At 51.7% G+C, this 24,595-nt stretch overlaps 1 protein-coding gene across 1 annotated transcript in view; it reads left to right on the top strand.

The window, feature by feature from the left end:
• Window positions 1-6,112: 6,112 nt before the first annotated feature.
• The window catches only part of ANKRD11 (ankyrin repeat domain 11), a 132,203-nt gene continuing 113,720 nt past the window's right edge, over window positions 6,113-24,595 (top strand). Inside the window, exon 1 of the mRNA XM_039558469.1 lies at window positions 6,113-6,242. The gene's annotated coding sequence lies outside the window, so the exon portion shown is untranslated. The remainder of the gene's footprint in view (window positions 6,243-24,595) is intronic.

The raw sequence follows: 24,595 nt of genomic DNA on the forward strand, positions 1-24,595 counted from the left end.
GCCGGGAAGGGTCGCGCCGTTACCGGGGTAACGGGCGGCTCCGGGGGCCGGGCCCGGTCCGGCGCCTCAGGCCGTGCCGGCCCCCTCCCGCCTCTCCTCGGGCGGGCTCTGGGCTGCAGGCGAGCCCCAGGCCAGGGCCGGCCCGGTCACGTCTCCTGGAGCAGACGGGTCCCCACCAGCCCGGTTTTCTCCAGGCTCTGTAGCGTGGCCAGGACCCGGAACGGCCTTGGCCCGGTCCCAAATTATTTAGGCAGGAGAACAAACGCTTGGGAGGGGCGAGAGGGTCCCTACAAGGATAGCGGGGAGGCTGCACTCTGCACCACGGGGGGGGCCTGAGACTGGAGTCTGGTGGTGTGAGCACACAACCAGCCCGGCTCTGGGATTTTATCCCTCCTAATCCCTTGTAATTGTAATGCCTGGGAAAAGAAGGAACAGCCTCCGCAGTGTTATTAAGGAGAGAGGAAAGAGACCAGCTCCCTCCCTGTGCAGCTGTGGCTGAGGAAGGTTCCCTTTCTGACAGCCCGAGGTAGGAGTGAGCTCTGGTAGAAAACAGCCTTTGTGTCTGCGGTGGGAGTGAGGGACTGAACTGTGTTCCAAGGGAAAGGGAGTGAACAAACACATAGATATTTATATTTACTTTGAGGGTGGGCAGGGCCTGGCACAGGATGCCCAGAGCAGCTGTGGCTGCCCCTGGATCCCTGGCAGTGCCCAAGGCCAGGCTGGACATTGGGGCTTGGAGCAGCCTGGGACAGTGGAAGGTGTCCCTGCCCATGGCAGGGGGTGGAATAGGATGGGCTTTAAGGTCCCTTCCAACCCAAGCTATTCCATGACTCCATGAAGGACGGCTGGGGGTCTTTGCCTCGCTGGTGCCAATGCAAAGTGATGCCAGAGAGTCAGGAGGTGCTGCCCTGCATGGGCAGCTCAGGCTGTCCCCTCTGTGCGTGCCAGAGGTGACCTTGGGAAAGGTGGCTTCAGTCACTGCCCTTGGACTGACAGTATGCTCCTTTGGGAGTAAGCCAATATTCTGAGAGGACAGATATAACCTGATCCAGGCTTGGCCTTGCTGGGATGTGCTCCAGCCATGACATCACTCAGTAATGCCACATCTATTTACTACCAGGGAAAGGTGCTGGATTGGAGGCTGAAATCCCTGGTTTATCTCCTGAGCAGGTTAGGAGCAGGAAGCAGCATTAGCAGCCACATCTTGTTCTTTTCAGGCCAAGAGAAGTCAGTTTCCATTGGAAACACAGCTCTGCTCTGTCTGAGAAGTCACCTCTCCTGTTTCCATGCTTCCTGTAAGGCAATCTTGCCCTCTGAGGCTTGGGAAGTTCCTCAGCCCCCCCAGTTTATCCCTGACTCATTTCCACACAGCACTTTGCCAACGGGGTAAATGGATACCTGGAATCAGGTGGCCACTGTGCCATCCACAGACTTCTTAACAATGAATCAAAGGATTATATGCAGAGCTGAAGCTGCTGGAAGGTAAGTTCAGACTTTTTACAGGATGAAAAAGTGCCCCAGCAGCTAAGCCAGGACTTTGCTCCAGCAGGACAAACCCCCTGGCTCGGAGGGCCCAGAGGTTTCCAGCCTCCCCCAGCACTGTGCATCTCGGTCATGCACCGGATGGGATTTTTTAGATGACTTCTTTGCAGATGACAAATCAAGGTCAAGGGATAGATGCTCCCCTTCAGCACAGCAAGGCCAAGAACCCAGGAAAACCTTAGGATCAGCAACAAAGGATGTGCTTAAAAGACCACATGGTTTTCCCTCGAGCACAGTAAAACTCCTCACCAGGAAAGAGCTGTTCAGCCTTTTTCCATGAGCCAGTCCAAACCCATCACACCTATTCTCTCCTCCAGGAACAGCTTGGGATCACAGCGAGTTCCAGTTCCATTGCAGAGGACAGCATGGCACCAACACTGCTCCTCCCTGGGGCACGGAGCCTCCCCAGCCCCAGGGCGAGCCTGGGACACAGCACCGGGGTACAAATCTATCTTTGGGTCACCTCTAAAGCCCTGCGAGTGTAAGACAGGCAGGTGACAGATGGCTGGAGGCAGGGGATCACGGGGACTCGGCCACCCCGCAGCAGCCACCGTGCTGTCTGTCAGCCGGGGCTTAGAAACCTCCGGAAAAGCTAACACGGGGAAGAGGGAGCAACGCTCCGAGGGTGACAGGGGTAAGGGGCAGAGCAGGGGGAGGGAAGTGGCTTGTTTGTGACTCAGAGCAGATTGCTCTGCGGGAGTGCACTCCCCAGAGAGCTGCTGGAGCGTGCGGAGCTCGGAGAGGCCCGGAGTCCATCTGTGTGCGGGAGGTGGCTGAAGTCATCTCCAAACCCGCAGACCGGAGGAGGTCACTAAGCTCCGAGTGAGCAACTGTCACTCCACACCCCTGAAATCCATAAGCAGCCTGGAAACCCAAAGCCTGTCATTAGGAATGATAAAAACAGTAATTAGAGCCGGGTTGTCATGAGTTCACACCTGGAACATCAATACAAGGCGTTTACCCAGCAGCAGGAAAGCAGTTCGCCCAGAATCCATCCTCTGCGGATGCACCAGGCACAAAGCTCCACGGACCACTCTTCACACAGGTGTAAGTCCTGTAAGGAGCCTTGCAAACAGACATTATCCACCACAGCAGCAGCTCCCAGCTTTGAGGGATCCAAAAATGCTGCTGCTGTGGAGGCACAGGAGCTACATCAGCTCCTGGGCTGTGGGCTCTGCCTGTCCTGATCCTTCACTGGGACTGAGCTGGGTGCACAGTGGGCTGCACTGAGGAGTTAAACCTTCAAAACACACAGACTGGGGGGCAAACAAGCTGTACCAAGGAGTTAGACCTTCAAAACAACGCAGATTTGAATATGAGAGAGCTGTTGCATGAATTTAGCCTTAATTACATCTTGTAGAGCTCTGAGTAGCCACCACACTGAAAAGCAGGTGAAAGCCCAGACTTTTATTTCTTTATGGTATCACAGGTGGAACAGCTTAAGTTGGAGTGTCCTTAACAACAACAAGAGCAAAGAAATACAAGGATGGCTTGAAAGTAGCTTTATTTAGTAAAACTGAGTCTGTACAGAGCCAGGGAGGTTCCTGCTGCAGTACAGCAGCTATACTCCTCACTGCCTTCCCAAATGGCTGCTTGGTTTGCCAAACCCATTTCTCTTCAAAATGTTAATAGATGACATTAATTAAAACATGAGCCAAGCTTTAAAGTAAAGGTTTTTCTAATCAAAGTTCTTCTAGAGTTTTATTCTCTTGGCCTCTGTGATGTTGGCACCTGACTGGTCACTCAGGATTCACCCAGCCATAAATCACACCTTGTTTTGTCTATTAAAAATAGATCCCCATCCCTCCATCCTGAGCGGAGCTGAGTCAGCAGGGAACTGCACCCACAGCAGCACAGCACAGGAATTTCTGACTTTAGGGTTGGCATGATGGTTCCTTCCTTCACAAGACAGCTGCTGAAGGATTGAGGTGAGTTTGGTCACCCACAGGTTGCCGGAGCAGGTGAGGAGCTGACACAGGTGCCATCTCCAGAGTGAGCCAGAGAGCAGTGCCAGAGCAAGGAGTGCAGGGTCAGGAGCTCTGTCCCCAAAGTCAGTGTCCTTTTAGCTCGCTGCGACAGACAGAAATAGGCCTGAAAGCACATTCCTCAAGCGGCCTAATTTCCCTGCCCTCACACAGTGTTCTCTTTCCTCTTCAGCACCAGGGTATTTGTTTTATTTTAGGATTTAAGAGCTTACAACCTTTATCGAAGGATAAAGGTGCTCAACAATTGACTGTAATTTTTTTTTTTTGTCTTAAGTATTGCAATTAAGGAGCAAAAGCCAGCCCAGGGTAACAAACCCAGGCAGGTTAAACATCCCCATCACACAAGTCTCACCCAGAAAACCAAGAGAACCCCCAAGGAAATAATCCTCCCATTCCTGCTAGCAGCTTCCCTTGCCTCAATACTTCAAAGTCCCTCCCTGAACCAGGCTGTTGTGTTCAAATAGAAAAAGGTCAGGGTGACACAGAAAGGGTTTAACTTCCTCCCCAGCACTGGATCTCTGACCTGGATGACATTCAAGGTTGTCAAGGAAGCAGTTACAGACAATTATATTTAGGAAATGAAAACACGTATTTCCCCTCTGCTCAGAGGCCAACACTCACCTGCAGCGTTTGCAGGGAGCTGTGACAAGAAGCTTAATGGAAAGGAAGCCAAAAAAACCCCAACCCCTTTCTTTTCACTGGTTTAGTAGGTCTTACAGAGGAAGGAGATGGGTAGAGATAAAAAGACTAAGCCTAAGTGGAACACAGGACCAGCTTAACAGGCTCAGAATAAACCTCTCTCCTGCTGTTATTTAACAGCAGAGCCAGACACGTGCTCCTGAGCCACTCCTTCCTGCTGAGCCCAGCACGGGGATTTCTCTTGCTGGGGCCTGTGGCACCCCCAGCACATGAGAACCGTCCCCCAGGCTGCCAAGTGTGTGACCCGGAGTGGCCCTGCACATGCCAGAAGAGAGATCCCAGTTACAGCCCCGCTCCTGGCGGAGGGGGGTTAAAAACCAGGACAGTTCTGGATGAGGTCATGGGCAGAGCTGCTGCCTCCAGGCTTCCCCATCTTCAGCAACCGTGGTGACGCAGCCCCGCGGGCACCGCAGCTGGGACCTGCTCCACTGATGGGATTCCTCACTGGGATTGGTCTACCTTGGTGGCACGGAGGTGCTGGGGCAGTAGATGTGTGGTGCAGAACAGAAACACACAACAGAACAGTGGAAGAGTTTGGGGTGAATGAACCTCAAAGTTCATCCTGTCCCACCCCTGCCACGGGCAGGGACAGCTTCCACTAGCCCAGGTTGCTCCAAGCCCGCTCCAGCCTGGCCTTGGACGCTGCCAGGCCAGGGCCTGCCCACCCTCACAGGGAGGAATTCCTTCCCAATAGCTATCTGTGACTGATGGATCCCAGCCTGTAATCAAACACATCCCAGCCTGTAATCAATTGCCACCTTGTCAACCAGACCAGAGCAGTGAGTGCCAGGTCCAGTCGTTCCTTGAACATTCCAGGAGAATGAAGGAATGACTGACATTATTCATCACGGACGACCTGTCCAGGAAATGTTTAAAATGATTTCTTAGGAGGCACCCTACACATAAAAACTGCACAAAAGCCTTTCGGTGTTGTGTGATAGGCACTTGAAAGGATTAGGCCCAAAACCCAACCTGGTCAGGAGCGAGCAGCTATCCCAGCCTGTCCCTGTCCCTTTGTCCCTTTGCTCTCCAGGGCCATCGCCCTGGGCTGGTGGAGCAGCCCCGCGCGGCACCGTCCCGCCCGGCACCCACTGCCCCGACCAGGGCACCTGTGCGAGCCCTCAGTGTCCCGCTGGGCAGCGGCTTCCATCGCGGCCACTTCGGAGAGCCGCGGCACAGCCGGCACCGGGAGCTGTACCGGGCCTGCGGCAGGAGCTGGGCCCCGGCCGGGAGCGGAGCGCTGCGTGCCGCAGGAGCACCGGGGGAACGCCCCGCGAGCAGAGGTGCCCCAGCACCCCCGACGCGTTTCGGCTACTCCGGTGCCCCAACTGCCAACACCGGCAGCACCGACCACCGCCCCGTGACCACTGCCAACTGGGAAGGGCCCGTTCCGGTGATCCCACCATCCCGGGGCAGCGCGGCGGGCCCGGTCCCGGGGCTCAGCTCAGCCCGCAAGTCCTTGGGGGGGCCTATCCCGGTCCCGATCCCGGTGCCGGGCACAGGCCGCACGTCCCTCCGGGCCGGTTCCGGTGCCGCTCTCGCTGCCGGTGCCGATCCTGGTCCCGCTCCCGGGGGGTCCCCGGGCCCCTCCCGCCCCCTGCTGGCCCCGCCCCGGAAGCGCCGCCCGGCGCGCGCGGCCAATGGGCGGCGGCGCTGCCGGGACACGTCGCGCGCCACCGCGCTCCCGTCAGCCTCCGCGCGCCACCGCGGTGGGGGGGGGCGGGGGGGCGCTGCGGCTCCTCCCCCCACCCCGGATCGCCGTGTCCGCCAATGAGCGGCGCCGTCTCATCGGGCCAATGAGCGGCGCCGTCTCAGAGGCGCGCGGGGGATGGAGCGCGCGGCCCGGAGCCGCCACGGCGCGCGCCCCCCGCGCTAGGGCCGGACCCCGGGACCCCCGGACCCCCCAAAACCGCCCCGCAACCCCCCCGCAGCCCCCCTCTATGCGGCGGGGCCGGCCGAGCCGCAGGCCTCGCTCCGCCGCGGGGCTGCCCTTGGCCCGCTGAGCGCCGAGCGCCGGTAAGCGCCGGGGGGCGGCGGGCGGATGGCGCGGGGGGGGCACCGGGGCGCCGGGGACGAGGGGCCGAGGGCAGAGGGGGTCCCGGAGAGGGGCTGCGCGGCTGGGGGGGGGCAGCGGGAGAGGCACCCGGAGCGGGGGGGCCCAGGGGACAGAGGTCGGAGGGGGGGCACCGGGCCGGGGTGGGGGTTCGAGGGGGGGCAGCGGTAGCGGCAGGAGGTGGGACCCGGTGCGGGGAGGCGGCGGCGCGGGGTCGGCTGGAGGGAAGAAAGCGCCGCAGCGCGGATGGGAAGAGGATGTTGGGTTTTTGGGGGGGCGGCGAAGGAGATGAGGGGCTGTTCGGGGGCTGCGGGGCGACACCCGGGGGCAGGGGGTGTGAAGGGGCTGCAGGGAGAGGCAGCGTGGCTGGGAGGTGGTGGCTTGGAGGGGCCGCGGAGAGAGCCCGGTGGCTGGTCGGGGTTTTGGGGTGCGTAGGCTCGTGGGGAGCCGTGGGAGGAACTCGGAGCTCCGTGTCGAGCCCGCAGCCCCATTTCCCGCCCCCCGCCCTCCAGACCCCGTTTTTTGGGGAGGGGATGTTTTTTTTTGCAGGGGTGCGGGGAGGGGGGGAAGTGCCTTTTGGGGTGAGCGCTGTGCTGGGAGGAACAATACCAAAAGTTGTCTGAAATGGTAATTTCCGTTTCCCATTTCATCATCCCCGGGTAGGCGTTAGCCCTGCGTGTGTGTGCGCAGGGCCGGGGCCGCACCGAGCCCAGCCGGCCCCAGCCCCGCGGCTTTTATTTATTTCCCCGTTTAATCTTTAAATCGCTCCGTGTTTCTGTCCTCCGAGGAGCCTTTGTGTGCCGGGGAGGGGCTGCTCGACACCTTTGCCCCTTAGCAGAAAGGAAGAGAGGGGAAAAAAAAAAGCCTCCCAAGCCCAAACAGCTGCAGCCCAGGACGAGCCTCCCCCAGCCCGGGGATGGATTCATGTTTAGAAAGGCAAATGTGCTCGGAGGGAGCCGGGATGAGCCGAGCCCTCGGTGCCCTCTGCCCTTTCCCAGAGGGAGCAGCTGTCCGGGGTGTGCGGCTCAGAACGGGCCCTTCATTGAGGCACAGGGGCCGTGTGTTTACGGCTTGGCTTCTCCTCCAGGCTTGGGGATCTGTTTTGATATCCAGTTGCAGGAAAGGGTTCCTCCCCCCTCCTGGTTTTGTACACAAAGTGCTCTCTCACCACTGGGGACATGGCTCTATAGGCAGAGAGCGAATTCCAGGCAGCTCTTGAAGCAAAATTCCCTCCTGAGATGGCTTGTGAAATGGGGTATATACACCATTTCTACTCTCCCTGTAGGCAAAGATTTTTAGGTGAAAACATCTGTACTGCTTTGTAGTGGCTGTGTGCTTTCCTGAAATTTATATAAATTTAAGGAACTTGGAGCTCAGTGTATTTCTCCTTTTTTTTTGGTTTGTTCATAAAATGGAACATTTTTATATAATGACTCCAATTATTTCCTTTTTCTGTGGGAGAAAACCACTCCACGGAGTCATGGAGAGGGAAAAGGAGATTAACTCTCACATGTTTCCCAGCGGCATCGATACATTCTTTGTGTGTGCCCTACCAGGAGCTCAATATTTAACTCGATTAGCTTAAAAAGGGAAAAAGTTGGCGTTTTTACAGGCCGGATTTTCTGGCAGATTCCAGGTCGGAGCACTCTGAGATGGCTGTGGGGTGGTGGAGGGGCTTGGAACGTGATGCGGAGCGAGCCCCACGCCTCGGCGGGGAAACTCTGGGCACGGCGTTTGGTTACAGAGCTCCGTGACCTGCTTTCTTTCCGTGGGAAGCGCTCGGCAGGGCAGGATCTGGCTCGGAGGGGTGGTCCGTGCCTGTGTGGGCGAGCTCTGGGGCTCTGTGGGAGCCGGTCCAGGGCTCAAAGCCGTGTCTGCGCTGCCTTGGGGGTGTCGGGGTTTGTGGAGCTCAGCGCTTTCCATGCAGGAGCGCTCCGGGTCTCCCCGGTTCCAGGAGAACTCGTCAGTCCTACGGGAGGTACCAAACCTGCCGGGGCACATCCTGCCTGGAGAAGGGCTCTGCTGTGAACCCGTCCGGGCGAGCCGGGGCTTGTGTCACCCCGGGGTGTCTGAGTCAGAGCGAGGGGTTGGTTGGTTTTCGAAACTCCCAGCAAAGCGAGTTGCCCGTCCAGCAAACAACGTGCTGGGCTTGGAGCACAGCGAGCCCTCAGTTCCCAGCGCTTTTTTGCCTCCTTCTTGTAAATAGTGACCGAGGAGCCCCGGCCATGTCGGCGCTGGCTGCCGCGACTGGCTGGAAACTGGAGATGTTGCGTTTCGTGTTGCACACTTGGTTTTGCTGTTCAGTTCTGCTTCTGCTTTTAGAAATGAACTCTTCTCTCTTGTCTGTGTCTCCATTTCATAAAAAAGCATGGCTCAGAGTGAACAGTTTGTTTTTTTTCCATGGGCAGCTTTTTGTTTTTATGATGTTGCAACAGCATTTTCTCAGACTTAAACCTGCAAATTGTCCAGTTTGAGGGTTGGGTTTGGATGGGGGAGGAAGTCTTAAAAGAAAGCCCCAGAGCAAAACCCCTTCGGCTTAATTTCTTCCTTCCTGTGTGGTAGGCAACCTGATAAGATTATTTTATTTTCCACTCGTGTTTTAATGGACTAAGTCCCCCCAAATGCTTGTGAACAAAGCGAAGCGTAGCGCGGCGTCGTGCCGCGTTCTTCCGCTGCTCAGCAGAGCAGACAAATGTGTTTCTCTGGGGTCAGTGAGACTCGTCGTGTTAATCAATACTGTACCAGCAGTGTTCCCTTTCCAGGGAACCAGATGGGCTACTTACAACTGGTGCTGATTATTTTAACTGTGTAATTGTAACATGGCTGCGTGATGACAGTGTTTCCTGCAGATACTTCAAAGGAAGGTTCCCGATGAGTGTGTCTTTACAGCGTTTAATCTGTCCTCTTTGTCTTTATGTTGTGGCTTTTGGACATGTGTTTGAAGTACTAAGAGGTTTTTTTTTCCTTACCTCCAGCTTTTCTATACATTAAAAGGAGGCAGTTCTCTGGAATGATGAAGCGTCTCCAGTGTGGGAATAAACCCAGGGTTTTAGAGGCTCCCACAGTGGTAGGTTGGTTTCAGTGAGTTTTAGATCCAGGCAGTGACTAAGCCAAAAGCTGGGAAGAGATTTAAGTGGCTGTGAGGAAATGGCAGTATTTTTTTAAAATAGTGCATGTGGCTTTGTTTTGGGGAAAATATGTTGTGTGGTGACTTGAGTCTTAACTGGGACAGGCTAATTACTCGGTGAAGAAATCCTTCTCCGAGGGAAGGAAAGGCACAGGGCCGGAGCTGGTTAATTACGTTCTGTAAAATTATGGAGTGATGGCTTTCTGAGGAGGTCTGCCCCTCTTCCTGCCCTGTACCTGAATTTCAGGCTCAGCAGTTGCCTTACGGATTGAAATTCCTCCTGGGTATTAAGATTTAATGGTGGTAGACCCAGAGCAAGTAGTGGCAGGTACTGCTGCTTTTCAGTACAGCAAAGCAAATAATACTGGAAAATATTTACATGGGGGTTGTTATTCTCCTCGTATTTCCTCGATGAGCTCTAGTAAAGGTGCTTGTGTGCTCCCTCCATTGCCGGGGAGAATTCCCTGCACTTCGGTTGTAAAAGGCTGTGGAGAGGAACCGGTGTCTCCATAGCAAAGATTCCAGTGTTTCGTGATCAGCTCACATATATTTTTACCCCATCTAATTTAAACCAGTCTGCACGACACTCACAGGAATGATTTGTATGCAGCTTTTAAATATTTTCCTCCTTCCTGCGTGAGGGATTAGCGGCACAGAGCTGCTTTTTCGGAGGGTTCTCAGCCAAGTGTTACGTAATTTGTGTGCCACCGATGCGCGGCCATAAAAAATACTCCCGTCAATGTTAAGGGAAAGCTTGTGTAGGCAATTATTTGAAATCACAAGCGTCCTAGGCAGGTTTGTGTAGCCTTAAAATCTGGGCAAAGTGCTGCCTTTGGAGTCCTGCTGGGAAGGGGGGGTGGGAAGCTGTCAGTGCCCGTGGTCTGGAGGCTGGTTTTGAGCACATTCTACTCCACTTTTTAAGCTTTCCTGTGTGAGAACTGGTGTTTTCTGGTGTATTTTCTCATGCAACTGTTGGGTGGTTAAAAGCCTTAATTTCTCTGAGTCTGGGTGGTGGTGCTTCAGCTGGGGCTGCTTATGAGTGATGCCAATTTGTAATCTTTTATGAGAGTATGGGGGGGAAAAAAGTAAAAAGAAGCTTAAATGCTAATAACAGCGAAAAATCTGCTCGGCGTGGAGTGCATGTGAAGAAAGCGGGTGCACGTCGGGCTGTGGAGTCTCCGTCAGCTGAGCTGGGGGCTTTTAAAAATCTGCTCTAATTTTTATGCTACATGTGGAATGGCTAATCCCATAAAAGCCTCGCACCTTTTGACAGATGAAAAGCTGCTGTTCTTCACTTATTTGAGCAAAATATTTTTATAGATGGTATTAGCTCTGTGGCTCCGAGGGTAATTCAGTCCTTAGACGAGAAAGATCTTGCTTTGATCTGACAGCTTTCAAGATCCATTTCCAATCTTGGAGTTCCATTAAGTCTGTTTGTAATGGTGCCCTCAGACTTTTTTTCTGTTTATGTGACTCTTTGGGGTGTTAATGTTGCTCTGTATTTGAGTTCTCTTTAATAAACTGAAGGAGTCAGGAATAATAATTGGGGTCAGGAAAGGAAATAATCATGTTAGAAGGTGCAGTTAATTATATCAGGTATTTTGGGCTCCAGAATTCTTTGTCTTGATTCTAATGTTTTCTTCAAGTTGTAGGATGTAGTGGAATTATCAAATCATCAAACCAGGACAGTGGGGCAGGGTGATGTGTGATGGTTAATTCTGGCAGTGTGAAATGAGTGTGGCTGCAGGCTTGATGTCCATGAGGGCCGTGGAGGATAGGAGGGATGGTTTCTCTGGTGAGCAGTCTCTTCCCGCTTCTGTGGGGCAAGAGGTGGTCTTCTGTGTGGTCCTGTGTCCATCCAACATGATTTAAATGATCTTGTGTCCATCCTGTATGACTTACATGGTTCTGTGTCCGTCCAATGGGTTCTTTGTGGTCCCGTGTCCATCCGACATGATCGGTTTGGTTCTATGTCCAGGGGGGTCTTTGTGGTCCTCTGTCCATCCAACATGGTCTGTTTGGTGCTGCATGCATCCAACATGGTCTTTGTGGCTGTGTGTACGTCCAGTGGGATCTCTGTGGTCATGTGTCTATCCGACATGATCCATGTGGTCCCGTGTCCCTCGAGGATGGCACGGGAGCCCCCTGGCTCAGCAGCCCCGTGCAGGGCTTGGGTGGGTGCCGGCTCTCGGCGGGAGCAGCCTCCCTGCTCCCTCTGCTCCTCCTCCTCCCTTGGGGCCCCGCCGGCGTCTCGCCAGACCTCACGTCTGAGAAACCATCCTGGCTTTTCCTGCCCCTCTCAGTGCTGGCTGGGAAGGCGTGAGCTCCCAAAGAGGACGTCTGAAGCCTCCGTCTCCTCGGGTTTGTTCCCGTTTTCTGGAGTTCACCGTGTGAGTAAGGTGCGCTGCTCCGTGCCGTGTAGCTGCTGTGAGCAGAGGCTGTAATTGCAGCCTGGGAAGGCCGAGGGACTGGGAGACGCTTCCCCACGGTAACCCCACAGCGAGCGGGTGGCAGCGCCGGGGAGGGAGTTGGCTGCTGGAGTCAGAAGAAAGTGATGTTTTTTTCTAGGTCAGGGTTGAAGGCACTGTCACGGTGGTGATGTGCAGCATATATTACTGTCTGCATTGTCCCTGCCATATGGATGTGTGCACACTGCCCTTGGCATTCAGGCATTGAATTATTTATCCTCTCCAAATCTGGAGGCAGCCTTTCTTCCCCGTCTCGAAGAAAACCAAACTTACCCAATGAGTGTTTTTAAAATAAACCTTCCGCTGTGAATTACTGCAGTGGCAGGAGCAGGGTATTGATTGTATGTTGCGTTTGGATTCGGAAACCAAAGGTTACAACACTGGATATCTTGTGGAAACACTGAAATATTTATTTTGCTGTTAGGTGCAAGTGTGTCTGTGCTGGTGCTGGGTTTGTATGTGGCTAAAATGCCATGTAATGAAATTTCCGGACCTGGAGAATGGAAAGGGTAGAAAACTTTGTAGTATGTGTAAAAGCAGCTTTGTCTGAGCTGTGTGTGTGAGGGAATGGATGTTTTTCCAGGGAGAAGGCATCTCCTTTCCTCTTGTGCTGTGTTGGATTTGCTCTGAGAGGAATGTTAAGGTGGTCCTGGTTTGGGTGTCAGGTCCTCACTGAGGATGTGGGTGTTTGCAGGGTGTCACAGTGGGGTGGTGCCAGGCTCGGGGAAGCAAAGGCTGGAGGGAGTTGGCTCTGTAATTATTTTTGAGAGATTGACAGCTTTGCAGGATAGAAAAGGTCTCGAATAATTTACCTTTAGAGCAGCATAAAGCTGCTAAAACTGTGTCACAGGCACGGGGAAGAATCAGAGAGTCAGGAAGGGAGATGTTACCCTCTAAAAAATTCACCACGATCCGGAGGCAGTGTGTCCCTGAGGGCTCAGCAGCCAGAGGCTGGAGCGCTGGGCTTGGAAATACGGTGCTGCCCTCAATATCGGGATGTGAAATGAAAGGATGTGTAATTAGGAACTCAAAAAAAAAAAAAAAAAAAAAAAAGGCATTAAATAGCTTTAGAGGTGAATGGAAGCTTCATTATTAAGTACCAACTGCTTAGCTGCAGTTCGTGGTGCCTCTTCCTTTCAAATCACGAACACATGAAAGTGCTCCCCGCCCCCAGCCGGGGCGTTATCAGCTTATCTGGGCAGGAGTTCAGAGCCATAAAAACTATATCCTGCTTACACCTTCCAGCCGATCCTGTGACCTGTGCTGTGTAAACAAGTTGTACCAGGAGCTCCAAATGGCTGGTAAGTGGCTGGGTTTCTGCGGGCTGGTTAGGTCCAGGAGGAGCCAAGATAAAGTTCCAAGAAGTTCCCCTTTGGGAATGGTCTCCTGATAGCTGCTACAGGGAGGAGGTGGAAGGGCTGAGATCCTGCTGACTGTGGCAGTGACTGTATCCCATGGAAAGCACTTTGGGATAGACTTTACACTCCAGGGCTGGTGTTTTCCACCTTCTGCAGGAGGATGGCTGTGGCAGATTGTGAAATGTCAGCGTTGTGGTAACAACACCGACCGGCGCTCTGTGGTTGCGTCAGGCCTTGGATGTGCTGGAGATGTAAGCCTGTCTATAAATATATCCATATATCTTTGGATGGATGGGATTAGCCATGGTGGTGCTGGGAAGAGATGGAGGTAATGCAGGGAAGGGGTGTGTGTGGGGGGACGCAAACATCCTGCTCCTGGCTGTGCTCTGGGGGTTTAAATACCACCGGGCGCTCCGGTTATGGTGCTTGGCTGCTGCCCACCCCGAGCTGTCTCTGTGGTTTCATCTTGCAGCTCGGCACAGGCAGATCCATTTATCCAAGCTGGACTGTAATGAGCAGGTTTGGGGATTTAGTGTGTGAAACTTCACCTTTCTCAGCAGCCCAAGGGTCGGGTGCACAGGTTTGAAGATGAAAACCTGTTCTCCTTGAATGTTGACCTTTTTTATTCGTGTGGTTGCTTGTCCCCGCATACGGGGGAATATGCTGGGTTTGGGAATTAGGCTGGCTGGTGGCTGGTCTGCTTTCCCTCCTTGCACTGGCCTGTCCTGGCACGTGCCAGGGTCCTGTGTGATGGCTTTCCTGGCTCTGAGTTCTCTGTTCCTCGTTCTCCCAGCAGCCTGGAAGGTTTCTGGCTCTCCCAGGAGATCTGAGGTGCCCTGTGTTACTCAGCTGCTCCACGGTGAATTCAGTTCCCTTCCCCTGTGATCAGCACTGGCACTGGGGTGTTAAACTGGTTCTGTGGTGAGAGACAAATTCCTCTGAGTTAGTCCAGGGCGAAAGGGATTGGACACGAAGTCAACTTCGTGGCTCTTTCCTGGTGTGCTGAGTAGAGCTCCTTGGTTAGGGAGCTGGAGGCTGTAGTCTTAAAACGCTGCATTTAATTTCCTCCTGCAGTGTGTTCTGTCTGCAAGCTTCCCCTGCTTTACCCACCAGGATGTTTCTTCTCTCTCCTGTCCATCCCTCCCCTTTCCCAGGAGCCTCATCTGATGGAGGGTCTGCTCTTGCCTTGGTCCTCCTCATCTAAGATTCTTGTCTCTAATTTTAGCCCGTCTGCCTTTTGAAGTCCCCTCCTGTCTGTTCCTGCCTTTCTCCTTCTCTCTGAGTTGTTACTGCATCTTCCTCTCCCTCTGGAGAGCTGGACCTTGTTTTTGCACGGTGGGAGGAAAGTGCTTGGGAAGGGAGTTGAAGCTGTGGGTGTGTTGAGGTGAAGGCTCCTGGGGTGTGGGGAATGCTGGCAGGGATGTTTGGGGTGCTCACAGGGAGCAGCCCTTCCCTCTCCTGCATCTCCCTCACTGTCCGTGCTTGGATCTGCTCTTGGAATCTCTCTTTTATGGATTTATCCTGTATTTGTATGATGGGGCTCTCTTCCACAAGGTTACTAGTAGTGGTAGTGCTGCCCAGCAACCTGGTGTCCCTGAATCTCCTGCCCTTTTCCCTGCAGGAAAGCTGCAGGCTGCCTGGTTTTTCCTGGAATCTCACTCCATATTAGCGTGTATTTGCTTATGTTTACAGAGAAAATGACTTTTCTAACAGGGAGGCATCTGACACAGTCAGGTCTCCTCAAAGGGATGTGGAGCCCATCAGGGAGAGCAGGAAGGCTGCTCATCCTGGTGGGATCCACCTGCTTGGAGCCTTGGGAGCATGGTGTGTGCAGCATAATCTGATTTGTGCCTGGAATATAAATCCTGGCTGTTGCAGACATGCAGCCTGGGGTTTTACAAGTTCTTTTGTGAAAACAGCATTCAGCCCCTCCACTGCTGCAGCAAGGAGCTTCCCTGGAAACCCAGTCCCAGCAATTAGTGAGGTTTGCAGAGGATCCTAGCAACTGCTGCTGGGGTTCCATTGGCAGGGGTTAGGTTTTGTTTTTTAGACTGTTTGTAGTTATATTCTGTGCCTTGTATGGAGATACGTAAACTAAACCACAAGAAGTTCCACCTCAGCATGAGGAAGAACTTCCCATGGAGGGTGGGAGAGCCCTGGAACAGCTGCCCAGGGAGGGTGTGGGGTCTCTCCCTCTAGAGGCATTCCAAACCCACCTGGATGTGTTCCTGTTACACCTGCTCCAGGTGGCTCTGCCTTGGCCGGGGTGGGACTGGATGATCTCCTGAGGTCCCTTCCAACCCTCTGCCTGCATATCCTGTGGAGGGAAAGGTGTAGGGGGCCAAGGAGCAGTACTCAGCTGAAGCGATAATGGGAATGCTGCTGTGGGCTCTGCAGGAAGTTGATCCTCGGGGAAAGTGGAGCATGGCTGGAATATATTGGGTGGTGTGTGACTTCGGTGTTTGTGGGTAACCTGAGCTCACCTGTGAGGAGTTTTGTTACCCAGATACTCTCTGACCTGACTTGCTTTTGTCAACAGTGGCTCTGGATGACTCGGGAGCGATGCTTTCCGCCAGGGTGGTTATGTAAAACCTTAGTATGCTGCGTTCTTCCAGCTCGCCTTTACAACGTGCGCAGGGCTCCGAGTGGAACTTCAAAGGAGGGAGTTTGCTTTATGGCTGAACCTATGAGCAGTTTTATGTGCAGGGTGGAGTGAACTCGTGGAGAAGATTGCAGTTTTCCCACTGTCATAAAAAGTTACGATCCTCATGATCCAAGCATTGTTCCGTAGGCAGAGGCAGGAGGCAGATGCAGAGGTCAGTGGGAGCGTGCACGGAGCGAGCTCAGATGTGCCAGCGCAGTGAATGCCCTGCTCTGTGTTCCCAGCGCTCCCAAACGCCTTCAAAAAGTGCCTTGTGCTCTTTCTGGGGCTTCCTAAGAAACCTGCACCTGTGTTACTCGCCGAACAGGCAGGCATTTCCATGGGAAAGGAACTTGGCAGGGCGGCCGTGGAAGGCGGCTGAGGGGGGGCTGTTTTCCAGGGCAGTATTTTAAACCCTTCTGAAAACGTGGCGTTTCAGTGGCACAGACTGTGAGTCAGTTTATAACCTCCTTCCTTTCTTTGGGCTTTTCTTTGGGGTACAAGCCAAGGGAGTTAAAAAAATAACGAAGTGGCTGCATCTTGACGAGCCTCATTCCAATTAACTTCCCTCATGCTCCAGAAGATACATTCCCTAAACTGAGATACATTCCCTTGAAAAGGACTGTTCAGGCTAAGCTGTGACAGTGGGAGAGTAGGATCACCTTTTACAGCCTTAATTGTGGGCTTTTCTAAAAGCCCATTTTCTAAAAGCCAAATTTCTGAAATTGTGGCCTGTGCTGCCTTTAAACCCTGGTGGGGTATAAGAGTCTCCCAGCTGTGGAGTCACCACCCCAAATTCTGAGGTATGAAACACCTTCCAGTTCTCAGTAAGTTATAGTTGATTCAAATAAGTCACTATTCCAGTTTCAGTCAGATCTTTCTAAATATAAACTTAACCTCTCGTTTAAACCATTTTCTGCTGGGATGGGGAGGTGTAAATGTGGTCTTTGTTTGCAGCTAGGAAAATTAAAGATTCACAACATTCAGAAATGTGCATTTTAGATCTTCTGAAAAGCTGCTCCTTAAAGAATGTTTCTGTTTGGAAATGGGCAAATACCTTGGGTAAGGTGGGTTGTTTCCCATTCTCTCAGCTTGAAGAATTTTATTCTGATGAATAGACTAAAAGTTGGGGGGGGGGGGGGGTGTGGAAAAAGACTCTGATCCTTCTCTTTGGATGATCCATTAGCTGCTCCAGCTGCCTTTTATTTATTTTTGTAGACACATGTGTGAATGTAAACATTTTATCTGGAATGGCCTTGCAAATGTTCCCGCATTAACATATATTGTCATGGAGAATAATTTTCATTTAACTGTAATTTGCTTTATATTTTCCTGCCTGGTTGCCATGGAAACGCAGACGGATGTGGCAGGGACTCCTCACAGGAGCCAGGTTATGGATTGCCTCTCTAATGGACCTCTGTTAATCACACTGCAGCCTGCACTGGAGGAACCAGGGCTCTTTGCAGGAGACACTTTATTTAGATAAACTGTGAGATGCCTGTGCTACCTTAGCTTAATACTCAGAGTTACCAAGGGTGTTTTTCCTTTCTCTAGAAGTTTTTTGTCATAAGAACAATGTATTATGATCCTGGAATTGAGATATATTTATTTAAATTCAATGTCGGTCAGACTCGATTTTCAATTTTCATTTCATTTGCTGCAATAGCTTAACTGGTAATGTTCTTTCCTGGGTTCAGTTTAAGATCTGAAACATTTGAAACAGAGCAGTGAAACATTTGTTATCTTTATCCCTGCACAAGAAGTTTACTTGCTTTTCATAATAATGTGTCTGTGCTTTTGTGTTTCCTTTTGGCTGCCAGCAGGTAGAAAGGGGGCAAAGATGGATTTTATGAAATTTATCATCTGTGGATTTTGGGTCTGTTTTGCACCTCTTGTTTTTGGCTGCCTTGTCCATGTCTGTCTCACAGGACAGCTGCTGTTCTGAGCTGAGCCCACACAGCGTGTCCAGGGAACGGAAGGGAGCTGGGGCAGGGTCTGGAACACCAGGGGTGGCTGAGGGAGCTCACGGGGCTCAGCCTGGAGAAAAAGGAGGCTCAGGGGCGACCCTCTCACTCTGGAGGTGTTAAAAAATGTGTAAATGTGACACTTGGTGGCTTGGCAGTGCTGGGCTTGGTGATCTTGGAGGCTTTTCCAAACTAAACTATTCTGTGATCTCCAGAATTATCAGTGCTCAGATTCCTGACATTTTAGGATGCTGATCTCTGCCTTTGTCCATTGCTTATTGGATCCTTGGAAGGAGCTGCCTTCCAACTACTGAGATAAGAATCACGGTGGCATGAGTTCAAACTGAACTCGCCAATTAGCAAATGATTCATTTTTGGTTAATGGGGATGAGCTCAAGGAGAGAAAATCAACCACCTGTGATTCTCTGCTCTGGGTACTTCCACGGCAGAAACCTCAAATCGTAACTTAGAGACATGAATATAATTTGCGTCCTGAATCAGACCCCTCAAAATGAATTTTTGGGTGGGTTTTAAAGGGAAGTTGGTTTGGCCCTTCCTTTGCTGGCTGGTTACATAAGGCCGGATTACTCCAGCACGTGGATGTTTCCCCCTGTATATGGTCTCACAGTTATTTCTTGGTGCTTTGCAGAAGGAATTGGGTAACTTTTTGTTCTGTAATGCAGGATGAAGAAATCCAGCATGTTTTTCTGTAATGGCGTATAAACAAGTAGTGTAACATCCTATTTCAGGCGTTTGGAGAAGGAAGGGCTCAGGAGGGAAGGCAGGGCTGAAGCAAAGCTTTATTTTCCTAGACCTACACACCAGATTTTAGTAGCTTTGTCGTCGGTGGCTGCTGTGAGTGTTACAAATGAGCTGGTTTTTGAGGTGTGTAAGCTCAATTCAGTGGGTGCTTAGGGTGTGGAGGAGCCTTGGTTTTAGAGGTTGCTGCCGGTCCCCTCTGCATTTCTGTGTTTCACTGGGTGATGTTGGTTCTCTTTTGCTGCTCACGAGGGGTGAATGTGATTCATAGTCTAAAGCCAATCTAATTTTAATACAAGTCTGAAAATGGCTTGGCTCTACTCAGGACTTCTGGGTCTTGCGTAGGCTTTTTGCATTTTTCCTTTATTTTTGTTTTTCCACTCCTTTTCTGCCTGTTGTCCCATGAATACTCAGAATTGAGCATTTGTGTCCCCCAGTGGCACATTTGGGATTCCCAAAGGCACCTCTGCAGGGGGGTAGGTGAGGCCATCTGCATCCAGGCAGTGCCATCTCTGAGCTCTCGGATAGGACAGTCAGAATACCTGGCAATTTATGAAATAATAAACTTTCTAATTACTGATTAGTCTCTAATTCATAGTTTTACCTGCATTTTATTCCATTTTTGGACTCCCAGGTTTGAGGCAGTGATCCCTGCACACCTGCCAGGTGCTTTTCCCAAAGGTGTGTCCGTGAAGGGTTGGTGATGAATGGCACTGTTGTAGGTGGAAGCTAATGTGACTAAATCACCTTTTGTGGCCTGGGAATGGACTCCTGCACCTGATAATTGGGTTAAATATTGGCTCATGGTGGCCAGGAGAGCAGAGCAGCTTTGGTGGCCGTGGCCGTGTTTGGCTCCCTTGGAAGCTTCACTTTGAGGATATTCTTCATCAGGAACTGGAGTGCCAGGACACCGGGAATGTCTTCCTGCTGCCAGAGGGCAGGGCTGTATGGGATATTAGGAAGTAATCCTTCCCTGGGAGGGTGGGGAGGCCCTGGCACAGGGTGCCCAGAGCAGCTGGGGCTGCCCCTGGATCCCTGGCAGTGCCCAAGGCCAGGCTGGATGGGGTTTGGAGCAGCTTGGGACAGTGGAAAGTGTCCCTGCCATAGCGGGGAGTGGAACAGGATGGGATGTGCTTAAGATCCCTTCCAACCCAAAACCATTCCATGATATTTTTCATGCTTCACTCACTTGGATTCGGCCAGCAGCTGATGCTGCTTTACCAGTACTCATTGAAAAGTGTTAATTGCAGATAAAACAGTAGAAAGCCAAACTGTTGTTCTGCTCCTTTCAGTCTCGTGGACACTCGGGTTGACTTTGAGCCGCTCATCCCATGTTGTGCCATGAACGCAGCTTTGAATTTATCTCCATTAATTGTGCCAGAGATGCGGGGGGAAAGAGCACTTTTAATGTATTGGTGTTCCCCAAAAATGGTGCAAATCGGGATGAGCTTAGAGGGAGTTTAGAGGAGCTGCCTTGTGTGCAGTCGTGGGAAGAGGGATTTCTTTGGGGAATGGGTGAATTGTTTCCTTCTGCTCTGAGCAGCCTCTTAATGAGCTGCCCTCTCCAGGGTGTGGAGAGATGAACCTCCCATGGCTAACTCCAGCCTGGGAGGCTTCCACCACGTCGCTGCCTTTGGATCTTTGGATCTAAAAATACATCCATGCTGCACAGCAGACTCCAGGCACGTTCATCTGCTCCCTTTAGGAAGGGGACTTGTGGTACTGGATGAACTACTGTGGAGATTGTATTTTTGCTGTGCTGTGTTACCAGTTTTCTTCTTCCAACAGAAAAGTGTCGTGGAAATCGTTGCTCTGGTTGGAATTCCCTCTCTGACAACAATAGCAGCAATGGGGTGGGGTGCTTTGGAATTGTTTAGTGAGGGAAAGTTTTGGAGGAGCAAGCTCTCCCAGGCTGCGCTGGCTCCACTGCGTGATTCCTGTGTGCCGGTCAGGCTCCTGCAGGAGCGTTCCCACCGCTGGCTTTTGGGATACTTCTGACCACTGCTGGCTCTTCCAGCACAGCTCTGTAAGATTGCTTTTTCTCTATTGGAGCTGGGTTGCTCTGCCACCTTCCTCCCTTCAGCTGGGCTCATTTGGTTGTAATTTAGCACGTTTTCCTGGGATGAGGAGGAATGAGAGCCTGCCAGGCTAACACCTCAGAGCACTCCTGCAGTTACTGCTCCCTCTGAGCACAGTGATTCATCCCCAAGGCAGGCAGCTCATGCCCTCCATACCTCCCTGGAGCTCCAGCCATGCTCATACCATGTGCTCCAGCCTATCTGGCTGCAGGCTCAGCTGGGATGCTGCTCTTTCCTGCCAGCCTTTGTTCCCAGGTAACTTTGGGAATATTTTAGGGCAGCAGCAGCAGCGCGAGGGCCGGTTTAGACACAGCACGGAGGGGCTGGAGCTGTGTTTGCTGCCTGGTGTTGAACAGCTCAGTAGCTGGTTCTCTTCACGAGTTACAACTTGAATTGCTGCTGTTTGTGCCAGTGGGGCGTTTGAGGTCTGGGATCCAGGATGACTTGCAGCGAGGGTTGGTTGCGTAAGCGTGTGTAGCTCCGCTCTCGGTGCTTTGTTTTCTCTTGTGTTCTGAGAGATGCAGCTTTTGCCTCTCCAGCTATTTAAGATTCAGAGTGTATTTTCCTCCTTCGATGTTTGGCTTACCTTGACAGGCTGGGAGAGCTGGGCTTGTTCAGCCTGGAGAAGAGAGAGTTCTGGGCAGACCTTAGAACCCCTAAGGTTCTGAGGTGATAAAAGGGCTTCCGAGAGAGCTGGAGAGAGAGTTTGGACAAGGGCCTGGAGTGGCAGAACAAGGAGGACCGGCTTCAAACTGAAAGAAGGAAAGATTTAGATTAGATATTAGGAGTAAATTTTTGGCTGTTAGGGTGGGGAGGCCTTGGCACAGGGTGCCCAGAGAAGCTGTGGCTGCCCCTGGATCCCTGGAAGTGTCCAAGGCCAGGCTGGACGGGGCTTGGAGCAACCTGGGACAGTGGGAGGTGTTCCTGGCCCACGGTAGGGGGTGGGACTGGATGAGCTTTAAGGTCCTTTCCAACCCAAACCATCCTGTGGTGTTGACACAGGAGCTCACCTTCTCCACCAGCCTCTGTTTTCCTGGGATGTGCTGCTGCTCATTAGCACAGGCTCAGTCACAAGCTGCTCAGACAACCTAAACCATTTGTAAGGAAACTGTCTTTAAAATATGGATGGCATTAGAGGGACTCAGGCTTAAAATTAGAAACTGTTTATGATGCACAGTTGTAGTTGTTTACCTTGAACCATAATTATCTTATTTCCTGAGTTAAAAACGTCACGTCAGCTTGCCGAAGCAGGATTTGATGACAAAGGAATTGTTTTTAGCCACCAGCAGAGCAAAGAACACTTCAAAATGTGTGTCTAAATATGATTTTATAACCTGAAGTATAGCACACTCAGGATTTTAAATTGGCTCTGGAAGTTGTGTGGGCTTATGGGTCGGCCATTTGGCCGGGGATCAAGGGACTGGGTTTAATCCTGACTCCGTCCTTTTGTCCTCTGAGCGTTTTCCTTGCCACCCTCTGTGCTGTTTGTTTGGACGGCCCTGTGTTGGAAGGGAGGGCTGTGCCCTTTCTCCGGGCGTTTGTGGCTGTTCCCGGGGCGCGGTGTCGTGGCACGGCCGCAGCGGGGTTGTGCTGCTGCGGGGGGTGAGGCTCCCACACCCTCCAGCCGGGGGACAGAGGAACTTCAGGAGTTTTCTGCTGGGCTGGCAGGTTCAGCTGATTTATGGACAAGCTCTGGAGTGGCCTGGGAGAGAAGCTGGGTGCCAGCAGCTGAGCAGGGGCAGAACCCGTATCCCTCGAGCCCCTCTGAGCGGCTGGGGCACTTCAGTGGGCACAGACAGACATTTGACTTCCTTGTTTTATTGTTATTATTATTAATGACTGTATTTCCTTATTTCATTATTCAGCAATGCTTTCTGATCACATGTGGCTGAGGTGGCCTGTGCCCTCCTCACACCCTTTTCCAGACTGGATTTCTGTACCTGAGCGAGATGGCAGCTGCTCCTTCCTTACCTGTGCCTGGTGCTGCCAGGATGCTCCTGTCTTGGGAGAATGGAAAGTGGGAGGGGAGCAGCTTCTTTAATGATGACAACTGCTACTTAAACCTGTTCAGGGCTTAGAATAGAAAGGAAAAAAGATCAGTGGAAGCTGTAGGTGCTTTCAATGTATGTGGGATTTTTAAGGAATCTTTTTATTCTGACCGTAACTTGCCAGGCCCCAGACAATAGGGGAGGGATGCCATGTGGAAATCAAGGAGGTGCTTCCTTTCAGCTCTTTCTTTGCTGTGTAATTTGAGGTGGTTGTAAGGCACTTATAACTCAGGAATTGTAGACTTGAGCACATTCTACAATTACCTTTTTCATGTTGCTTGCTGTGGACCTCCTGGGTTGTCCAGCCAGGTAATGGTGTCTGATCCTACGTACCTGGGTGTGGGGCTGCTGCCACCTGCATATTCCTGAGAAACCTGTATTTGAGTTGTTGAAGTGTCTGGTTGTAACATTGCTGTCTCCACAGAGAGTTTTCTTGGCTGGGGAGGTTGTACTCAACCTGCTCAGATCCAACCAGAATCCACTCCATGGCTGTTTGCTGTGTTTTATTTTCTCTCTGTGAGGGAGACTGTGTCTGTTCTTGAAGGCTGAACAGTGACTTCCTTGACTCCTCCTTGGCTAATTAGTGTGCTTTAAAATGGGATGCTTGCATCCTTTTCACCAATCAGCATTCAGAAAGGAAAGGAAATAGTTCAGGTATTAATAGTAACCTGTATCCAATTTGCCATGGAATTACACAGATGCAAATGTCTGGGACTGCAAAGGTGGCAAATGTGTCTGTCTGTCACTCTTCTTCTGAAAAATTGTATTTTCTGGATGTGTTAAAATTTAGCACAGAGTAAGAAATGCACATTCATTTTTAAATAAAGTGGAGCTCGTTGTGGCCTAGTGGCATCGTTCACCCTCCTGCTTCCCTTGGGAGAAGGTACTGAGGGAACTGAGTGGGACTTTGTGGTGAAGTCACAGGGAGGGATTCAGTCTGGGAAGGGCAAGGATGTGTTTGTCCCACCTCACTCGTATTTAGCAGGAATGGAAAGGAGAAGGAGCCTGAACTATGGCAGCAGCTGTGAGCTCATTTTAAATTACAGCTTTAGTTCCAGAGGACATCCTCGCTTCTTGCCTTCACTGGGTCAGTGAAGTTCAACATCTTGGAGCTTAATCCTCATTCCTGGAAGTGTTCACTGCCAGGTTGGATGGGGCTTGCAGCAACCTGGGATAGGGAAAGGTGTCCCTGCCCTTGGCAGGGGGTGGAACAAGTTGAGCTTTAGGGGCCCTTCCAACCCAAACCATTCCGTGATTCTATGATGTGTCATCACAGATCTTGACCTCTCCTAATTCACTGGAGAAACATCTTGGTCATGCCTGAATTTAGGCTTCTGTCAACCCCCAGTTCCTAGGGACTGCATTGTCCATGTCAGACTTTCAATTAAAACTCTTAAAGGACAGTGTGGTTTTCCAGGAATCACAGCTTTCCCATCCTTTGTGCTTTTTACAGTGGGACAAATTGAACCTTGGGCTCTTTAGCCCACAGTAGTGTCTGTGTTTTTGAGGACTGTATCAGGTTATTTTGTATTTTTTATCAAGTAGCACAGACAACACAAGCTTTAAGAACTGTAGATCTCAGCATACATCTTATCTGCAGGGCAAAATAAAGGAGCTTTAAGACCAAGAATATATCACCTACTTTTGTTCCAAAAGCCGTCTAATTAAATTTTACTTGATGCTACGGTTGTGTCACAGTCAAACACGCTGAAAGGTGTTTTTTTTAGGACTAGTGAAATTCTCTGTGTGCTTTGGCTTTTCACTTGGGTAGCTGGTGCTGTTTGAGCATAGTTGGTTTGCGATTGCTGCGGGAATGTTCGTAAACTGCAGCGAAAGGCAGGTCCTGGAGCTCACCCCAGTGCTGGGAATCTCT

The sequence above is a fragment of the Corvus cornix genome, chromosome 11 (assembly GCF_000738735.6).
Source record: "Corvus cornix cornix isolate S_Up_H32 chromosome 11, ASM73873v5, whole genome shotgun sequence".
In the NCBI taxonomy this organism is placed as follows: Eukaryota; Metazoa; Chordata; class Aves; order Passeriformes; family Corvidae; genus Corvus; species Corvus cornix.